Source organism: Bufo bufo, chromosome 2 (genome assembly GCF_905171765.1).
Source record: "Bufo bufo chromosome 2, aBufBuf1.1, whole genome shotgun sequence".
Lineage (NCBI taxonomy): Eukaryota > Metazoa > Chordata > Amphibia > Anura > Bufonidae > Bufo > Bufo bufo.
The window spans coordinates 27,175,946-27,185,811 of NC_053390.1; the positions used below are offsets into that span (position 1 = coordinate 27,175,946).

Sequence of the window (9,866 nt, forward strand, 5' to 3'; positions counted from 1 at the left end):
ATCTCCACCACTATTCTGGCTGGCTGTATCCCAAGGCCCGGATGCCTAAATGCTGGCTTTAATCCTTGGTAAAATAATCTTCCTCCCGTATTGACCCTTGCTGCTATTTTATAGTACACTTGCCTCTCAGCTTACTTCTCTGAGCTGGTTGTGCTGTTCCTGTTGTGAGGGATGCTGCAGGTTTCTCCCAGGAGGTAGATTCTTCCTCTGGGGTAACTCAACTGCGCTAAGCTTAGCCTCAGGAGCTTCAGGCTGACTAGGTTACTCTTCTAGCCACCTGGAATGAACTAACTCTCCCCTGTCTAGGCCTACCTATATATACACTTAGGGCTCTCTAGCGCCCTCTAATGTCTAGGAGGCTAAACTACACCCTAACAGGCCTGACACCCAGATAACACAGGGAAATGCACATTAAACATCACATTAATGCAAAAAGACTTGTTAACCCTTGTGGAGTTCCCACCTTTACCTAGTGGGACACTACACCTGCACATATCAGACACTGGGGCATATCCTAGCGATATGCCCCCAATGTCCAAGATGGGACAACCCCAGAAATGTACTTTGTGCCGGTCATCTAATAACCCTTATCTCTAAACTACTAAGAGGCCATAAACACAGTAAGGTAAGAACGGAGCTATAATGAATGTTTATAAGGTCAGAGAGCAGAGATAAAGAGCCTGTCACCTGAGCTGCCTGACGGAACAAAGTGAAAATTCAGATCCTGCTACTAGAGAATCTCAAGGCTGCAAAGAGAAAGGAGCTCAACATTTTTAATGAAGACCAATTGAAAACTGATTGTTAGCTCAAAATGAGTACAACGTAATAATGAAAAAAAACTTGACCGCACCACATAGCCTGAGCGGGGCCGGTCTCCTTAGGAACTATAGGGTTCGGCCTGTAAGGAGGAACATAGAGGATACTGGACATTTCTCATTAATAGACCTTGGGCCCCATACTTGCTGGGCGGGGCCAGTCTTCTTAGGAGGTTTAGGGCCCAACCTGTGAGGTGAGGAGGAACCTGGAGGGCACTGGCCCCATACTCGCTGGGTGGGGCCGGTCTCCATGGTAACTGTAGGTCACGCTTGTGAGGTGGAGCCTGGAGGACACTGGATATTTCTCATTAATAGGCCCCATACCTGCTGGGCGGGGCAAGTCTCTATGGTGACTATAGGGTCCAGCCGGTGAAGTGAGGAGGAGCCTGGAGGACATGGACATTTCTCATGAATAGGATTTATTGTGTGTAATGGAGGAGAATCTCCAGAGGTGACATGTCTGAGTTCTCCACCACACTGTCTCCTCACAGCTCATCTTACCTGCAGGCTGGAGGAATGGCTGATACCAGAGAGAACAAGAGCCCTGACTACCGACCAGGACCTGCCCAGTATCTGCTGCTGGGTAATGCCTACAATGTATGGGCTCTGGAGAGGTCTAGGACACTTTATGGGGTGATGTCCTGATTTGGAGGCTGAAGGACTTTTCCTACAAGTTCTGTGAGGGATCAGATTAAACATTAGTTCTCAGAAGGAATTGGGGGCGGGGCTAGATTCTGTCAGGAGCCCCTTCAGTTTAGAATGTACTGTGAGAGCTAAAGGACCTGTGATGATGTCACTGTCATGTGATCAGTGCAGGGGCGGAGCTAGCAAGGAGAGTCACTGATCACATGCCGGTGACGTCACCCCAGGTCCTTCAGCTCTGGCAGTGCAGCAGACACTGGGCAGGTCCTGGTCGGTAGTCAGGGCTCTTGTTCTCTCTGGTATCAGCCATTCCTCCAGCCTGCAGGTAAGATGAGCTGTGAGGAGACAGTGTGGTGGAGAGCTCAGACATGTCACCTCTGGAGATTCTCCTCCATTACACACAAGGAATCCTTCTCCGCTCCTCAGCTTAGTATGATGGGGGGAGGAGTAGTGGGGATAGTGGGGGTTGTCATCATTCTGTGCTGGATGAGAGATTCTGCTCCATATGAATGAGGATTTTACCACCAGGAGCTTAGATACACACTGCACTGCCAGGAGCTTAGATACACACTGCACTGCCAGGAGCTTAGATACACCCGGAGCTCAGGGTTTTCCCGTCAGTGCAGCTTTATGAGGGTCTGAGTTTTGCGGGATGAGTTCTACTTTTTCTCGGCCTCATTATCGGGGACATGGGACTCACTGATTAACCTTTATTCCTGTTTTTGGAGGTGTCATGAAGAAAACCAGCAATACGAGCCTTCTCCTGAATGAGCCACCAAGGATGGACAGGAAGGAGATCAGCAGAAGAATATTAGACCTCACCTTGGAGATCATCTCCCTGCTGAGCGGAGAGGTAAACTTTTCTAGATTTCTCTCCTCTTTATTGTATTCTGTAACAAGTCAGACATCGGGAAGGAGAATCCATCATAGGAAGTGATAGGAAGAGTCCAGGGTCCTGGAGAACGGCCTCCAGACCTTCCAAGTGACGGAGAACCTGAAGACCAGCCCCCAGTATGGTGAGTGATGTATCATGTGACCAGTGACCGATAGTCATGTTGTAGGAGCCATGAGAAGGTAAGTAGGCACGTTGTACCCAGGAGGAAAGGGCCGGAGGAGAGCACATGGCCCCTGAAGGGTTTATTCCCTAAGTGTCTCTCTCCATCCACAGGAGTACACAATAGTGAAGAAGACATCGGGGGACTGTGTGACTCCCATCATCCATCTCCAGGAGTCAGGAGGGCGGAGCAGGACCCCTCCCCCCATCACAGAGCCTCACCCCCTGATACATGAGCAGAAGATCCTAGAGCTCACCCACAAGATGATGGAGCTGCTGACTGGAGAGGTGACACTGCTGGGAATGCTGGGAAATTCTCCAGTAACAGCACTGGAGGGGTCTGGGTGATGACGGTGTCATTGTGTTGTCAGGTTCCTATAAGGTGTCAGGATGTCACTGTCTATTTCTCCATGGAGGAGTGGGAGTATATAGAAGGACACAAGGATCTGTACAAGGAGGCCATGATGGAGGAGCACCAGCCTCTTATATCACAAGGTAAGAGCCGACATGTGCAGTGTATACACGTGTGTGCAGTGACATGTAATGGAGGAGCACCAGCCTCTTATATCACAAGGTAAGAGCCGTCATGTGCAGTGTATACACGTGTGTGCAGTGACATGTAATGGAGGAGCACCAGCCTCTTATATCACACGGTAAGAGCCGTCATGTGCAGTGTATACACGTGTGTGCAGTGACATGTAATGGAGGAGCACCAGCCTCTTATATCACAAGGTAAGAGCCGACATGTGCAGTGTATACACGTGTGTGCAGTGACATGTAATGGAGGAGCACCAGCCTCTTATATCACAAGGTAAGGGCCGTCATGTGCAGTGTATACACGTGTGTGCAGTGACATGTAATGGAGGAGCACCAGCCTCTTATATCACAAGGTAAGACCCGTCATGTGCAGTGTATACACGTGTGTGCAGTGACATGTAATGGAGGAGCACCAGCCTCTTATATCACAAGGTAAGAGCCGTCATGTGCAGTGTATACACGTGTGTGCAGTGACATGTAATGGAGGAGCACCAGCCTCTTATATCACAAGGTAAGAGCCGTCATGTGCAGTGTATACACGTGTGTGCAGTGACATGTAATGGAGGAGCACCAGCCTCTTATATCACAAGGTAAGAGCCGTCATGTGCAGTGTATACACGTGTGTGCAGTGACATGTAATGGAGGAGCACCAGCCTCTTATATCACAAGGTAAGGGCCGTCATGTGCAGTGTATACACGTGTGTGCAGTGACATGTAATGGAGGAGCTCCACAGACTCTTTAAACATCACATTAGGTCCCTGCATTTCCTTATAAGTCAGACATATTGATAGGCTCCATTCACCTGAAGGATCTCAGGAGGTTCCTGCTGGATTCATTCTCCTCCAGGAGCTTCTGGGGATGTCTGGGGCAGATGCCCCTTTTTGAAGCAGCAGATGATTGGTGAGCTCTTCATTACCTTCGTGGTCCAGTTACTAGGGAAGGAGGAGAGGATCCGTGGTCTGTCTCTCCTGGATGACTCGGTGGCTTTCTTTAATGTGGTCTTCTGTGTCTTCCACCCTGAGGCTGTGGTTCGTCTGCCCGCAGTGGGTCAGTCCCTGAGGTAGTGAGTTGCTTCTCAGCCACAGTTTTGTAACTCCCTTGTGGTGGCCGTTCTCAGTCTCAGATCTGCAGTCACTCAGTGGCGCCTCCTGGGTTTGCCTTGCACCTCCTAATTTAACCACCTCAGCCCCCTTAGCTTAAACACCCTGAAAGACCAGGCCACTTTTTACACTTCTGACCTACACTACTTTAACCGTTTATTGCTCGGTCATGCAACTTACCACCCAAATGAATTTTACCTCCTTTTCTTCTCACTAATAGAGCTTTCATTTGGTGGTATTTCATTGCTGCTGACATTTTATTTTATATGTTATTAATCGAAATTAATCGAAATTTAACGATTTTTTTGCAAAAAAATGACATTTTTCACTTTCAGTTGTAAAATTTTGCAAAAAAAACGACATCCATATATAAATTTTTCTCTAAATTTATTGTTCTACATGTCTTTGATAAAAAAAAAAGATGTTTGGGTAAAATAAAAATGGTTTGGGTAAAAGTTATAGCGTTTACAAACTATGGTACAAAAATGTGAATTTCCGCTTTTTGAAGCAGCTCTGACTTTCTGAGCACCTGTCATGTTTCCTGAGGTTCTACAATGCCCAGACAGTACAAACACCCCACAAATGACCCCATTTCGGAAAGTAGACACCCTAAGGTATTCGCTGATGGGCATAGTGAGTTCATAGAACTTTTTATTTTTTGTCACAAGTTAGCGGAAAATGATGATTTTTATTTTATTTTTTCTTACAAAGTCTCATATTCCACTAACTTGTGACAAAAAATAAAAACTTCTATGAACTCACTATGCCCATCAGCGAATACCTTGGGGTGTCTTCTTTCTAAAATGGGGTCACTTGTGGGGTAGTTATACTGCCCTGGCATTCTAGGGGCCCAAATGTGTGGTAAGGAGTTTGAAATCAAAATCTGTAAAAAATGGCCGGTGAAATCCGAAAGGTGCTCTTTGGAATGTGGGCCCCTTTGCCCACCTAGGCTGCAAAAAAGTGTCACACATCTGGTATCTCCGTACTCAGGAGAAGTTGGGCAATGTGTTTTGGGGTGTCATTTTACATATACCCATGCTGGGTGAGATAAATATCTCTGTCAAATGCCAACTTTGTATAAAAAAATGGGAAAAGTTGTCTTTTGCCAAGATATTTCTCTCACCCAGCATGGGTATATGTAAAAAGACACCCCAAAACACATTGCCCAACTTCTCCTGAGTACGGGGATACCAGATGTGTGACACTTTTTTGCAGCCTAGGTGGGCAAAGGGGCCCACATTCCAAAGAGCACCTTTCGGATTTCACCGGCCATTTTTTACAGATTTTGATTTCAAACCACTTCTCACGCATTCGGCCCCTAAAATGCCAGGGCAGTATAACTACCCCACAAGTGACCTCATTTTGGAAAGAAGAGACCCAAAGGTATTTCGTGATGGGCATAGTGAGTTCATGGAAGTTTTTATTTTTTGTCACAAGTTAGTGGAATATGAGACTTTGTAAGAAAAACAAAACAAAAAAAAAACACATCATTTTCCGCTAACTTGTGACAAAAAATATAAAATTCTAGGAACTCGCCATGCCCCTCACGGAATACCTTGGGGTGTCTTCTTTCCAAAATGGGGTCACTTGTAAAGATATTTATCTCACCCAGCATGGGTATATGTAAAATGACACCCCAAAACACATTGCCCAACTTCTCCTGAGTACGGCGATACCAGATGTGTGACCCTTTTTTGCAGCCTAGATGCGCAAAGGGGCCCACATTCCTTTTATGAGGGCATTTTTAGACATTTGGATCCCAGACTTCTTCTCATGCTTTAGGGCCCCTAGAATGCCAGGGCAGTATAAATACCCCACATGTGACCCCATTTTGGAAAGAAGACACCCCAAGGTATTCAATGAGGGGCATGGCGAGTTCATAGAATTTTTTTTTTTCTTTGGCACAAGTTAGCGGAAATTGATATATATATATTTTTTTCTCTCAAAGTCTCCCTTTCCGCTAACTTGGGACAAAAATTTCAATCTTTCATGGACTCAATATGCCCCTCACGGAATACCTTGGGGTGTCTTCTTTCCGAAATGGGGTCACATGTGGGGTATTTATACTGCCCTGGCATTCTAGGGGCCCTAAAGCGTGAGGAGAAGTCTGGAATATAAATGTCTAAATAATTTTACGCATTTGGATTCCGTGAGGGGCATGGTGAGTTCATGTGAGATTTTATTTTTTGACACAAGTTAGTGGAATATGAGACTTTGTAAGAAAAAAATAATAATTTCCGCTACCCTTGGCCAAAAAAATGTCTGAATGGAGCCTTACAGGGGGGTGATCAATGACAGGGGGGTGATCAATGACAGGGGGGTGATCAGGGAGTCTATATGGGGTGATCACCACAGTCATTGATCACCCCCCTATAAGGCTCCTCTCAGATGTCCGTATGTGTTTTGCGGATCCGATCCATGTATCAGTGGATCCGTAAAAATCATACGGACATCTGAATGCAGCCTTACAGGGGGGTGATTAATGACAGGGGGGTGATCAGGGAGTCTATATGGGGTGATCACCCCCGTCATTGATCACCCCCCTGTAAGGCTCCATTCAGACGTCCGTATGCGTTTTGCGGATCAGATCCATGTATCAGTGGATCCGTAAAAATCATACGGACATCTGAATGGAGCCTTACAGGGGGGTGATCAATGAAAGGGGGGTGATCAATGACAGGGGGGTGATCAGAGAGTCTATATGGGGTTAATAAGTGACAGGAGGGGGGTGTAGTGTAGTGGTGTTTGGTGCTACTTTACTGAGCTACCTGTGTCCTCTGGTGGTCGATCCAAGCAAATGGGACCACCAAGGACCAGGTAGCAGGTATATTAGACGCTGATATCAAAACAGCGTCTAATATACCTGTTAGGGGTTAAAAAAATCGCATCTCCAGCCTGCCAGCGAACGTTCGCCGCTGGCAGGCTGGAGATCCACTCGCTTACCTTCCGTTCCTGTGAGCGCGCGCGCCTGTGTGCGCGCGTTCACAGGAAATCTCGCGTCTCGCGAGATGACGCACGGATGCGTCCAGGAGGAATGAATCAACCACCTTCCGGACGCATCCGTGCGTTAGGCGGTCCGGAGGTGGTTAAAGGGGTTGTCTGCTGCTTTTTTCTGATGAGCTGTCCTCAGGATAGGTCCTCAATATTCGAACGACGGCGGTCCAACACCCGGCACCCCCGCCGATCAGCTGTTTAAAGAGAAGGCAGCTCTCATACGAGCGCTGCCTTCTCTGCTCTGTTTTCCTGATCGCCACAGCAATTGCAGCGACGAGCAGTGTAATTACAAGCATGGCGTCCCCATTCACTGCTATGGGACGGCTCCGTCTGTTCAAGTGATGACTACAGAGCCCCCGCCGATCTGATATTGATGACCTATCCTGAACATAGGTCATCAGTAGCAAAAAAGCGGACAACTCCTTTAACGCAGTGTCCCAAAATCGCACACACAACACACCCAGGGGTCACTCTGGCACTCCCTGCACCCATAACTTTGGATGTGACTGTAAGGGGAAACTCCGCATCCACACTCACCTACGTTAAAGGCTACCAAAGAATTAAGCGACCCCTCCAAACACGTCCTCACATCCACACGCCACGGAGCCACCATCCGTCAGCTGCACCGCAGTTAGAATGCCTCGTATCTGCCCCTGTCCTGCTGTTTCGGGCAAGTGCAGGCATCGCTCCATTCTCCCTGTATGTCCTGGGACTAATGAACTCCTTCCAGCACTATGTGAGTTAGGGCTCATTCAGAAGACCGTATGCTGTCCGCAAAAAATGTGGATCCGTTTTTTTTGCGGATTAGATGCTGTTTACTTCTATATGGCCCTTTTCTTCCATTGCACGGCTCGGCAAAAAAAAAAAGAAACCTGTCCTATACTTGTCATTAAAAATCAGGACACGGCCCTATTGAAGTCTATGGATCAGCAAAAAAACGGAAGGCAATGTTTTTTTTTGCAGACATGCTGAATGTTCCCAAAAAAAGCGGATCCACATAAAGCTGATTGAGCCCTTAACCTTTTCCTCCTGCCCCGCTACAGGCGCTGGTTAGGTTGCCGATCGGCCTCCCTATTTAGCTGGGATGTAGATCCACCTCCTCGTCTTAGCTTTTGAGGTGATCCCTTCTGAATTCCCATGTACCAAACCTTTTTTGTCTACCAATTCTGCTCCTCGCCGCCTGCCCAGACCTTGGAACTGTGACCTGGACTACACTCGTACTCAGCCTGTCCTGACCTTGGAACTGCTATTTGGAATATGCAAGGCCTGTCTGTATTTTGGACTGTGTTCAGACTACACTTTTTTGCCTGCGTCTCTGAACCCCGTGGGTTAGCAGCCAGCTATACCAGGAGGTACTTCAAGAGGTAGCGGCCTGGTTGGTTCCTTGCGGCAAAGTCCGGATCCCTGTATAGGGTGAATACCAGGGAACTGCCAGAACAAAGCCCTTAGATTTTGTCCTAAGCCTTGGCCCACAACGGTCTCACAGGAACACACTCAATGTAAACTTGGCCAGACCTATAGCTAGGCGTACCGCCACGTTCTGACCCTGGTTGTCAGTTCATGATACATATTTAGGGGTTCAGGCTCAGCCCCTTTGCCCTCCTGAGTCATATGGGTAATTGTATACACAAAAGTCACCAGCTCTATGACTTCCAGAGAATTTTGGTGGATTATTCTAAACATGAGTTATGGCTATGAATTTTCTAATCTGAAAGGGGTTTTCTGAGTTTTTGTCACTGATGACCTATCCTCCTATATTTATGACACTCCACACCGAGTGGAGCCAAAACATCCCCTTTTATAAACTCCTTCCAGGAATAGTGTAGGGTCAGTTATAAGTGTTGTCACGTTTCTAACCGCCATCAGTGCCCCACACAGTGAAGAAACATTATGGCGTACAGGACATGACATAAGGTGGAATAGACAGAACCGGAGGTGGACAGATTCAAGCTCAGCAGACGACGGAGGGCAATGGGTAAAAGGAATCCCATAGTAACTGCCTCAGATACAAGTCCGTCAGGATGGGAGCTACCTGCATCTTTCCCACTTCAGGGGAGGTAGAATACGGCTCAGGAGGAGGATTCTCACCATGGGAGGGAGTTAGGATCGATTCTTCTCACGTTCATTCAGTGACCATAGCCCAGGTCTACAGACAAGAGGAGACCAGCTTCTAAGGCAGGTCCTGTAAGTTGCTCGGTGTGGCCTCCATGGATCGTCTTATTTTTCCAGCAAATCCCACAGATTAAGCTCGAATTGAGATCTGGGAATCTGAAGCCAAAGTTCCCGGAAATAACATTGCCCCGAGCATTGCACTATCTCCGGCAGCCTATTTTCTTCCCATTGTGCACCTGGCACCTAGTACTGTCTGTTCCCAAGGTATGTAATGCGCACCCACCTGGCCATCCACATAATACCCGGAACCTCATTCCATTTCTTCCCCAGGTAAGTGACACACATGGTCCACATGACTGGTCGCTCTGGAGATGATTTTACCCAGTACTCTGCACATCTTGTTTTGGCCCTAAAGTCGGACAGATCCTTACTCTTACCCATTTCCCTGGAAAAAATATATGTACCCCCCCCCCCCACCCCAACAGACACCATAGTCACCAGATAATCAGTGCCCACTTTCCTTCTAATGAATCTTCCTACAGAGGAGGATGGGGGTTTCAGTGATCTCACAGGTTCCTGTCCAGCAGGGCGGCAGTTTCTCTAATGGAGCT

At 47.5% G+C, this 9,866-nt stretch overlaps 1 long non-coding RNA gene and 1 pseudogene across 1 annotated transcript; one reads left to right on the forward strand and one right to left on the reverse strand.

The window, feature by feature from the left end:
• LOC120990672 overlaps positions 1-9,866 on the reverse strand; it is a 138,122-nt pseudogene that overhangs the window by 19,107 nt on the left and 109,149 nt on the right.
• On the forward strand, positions 1,715-2,676 carry LOC120991250. The gene is made up of 3 exons (XR_005776581.1): positions 1,715-1,782; positions 2,186-2,310; positions 2,626-2,676. It is a non-coding gene; the product is annotated as an uncharacterized LOC120991250 (long non-coding RNA).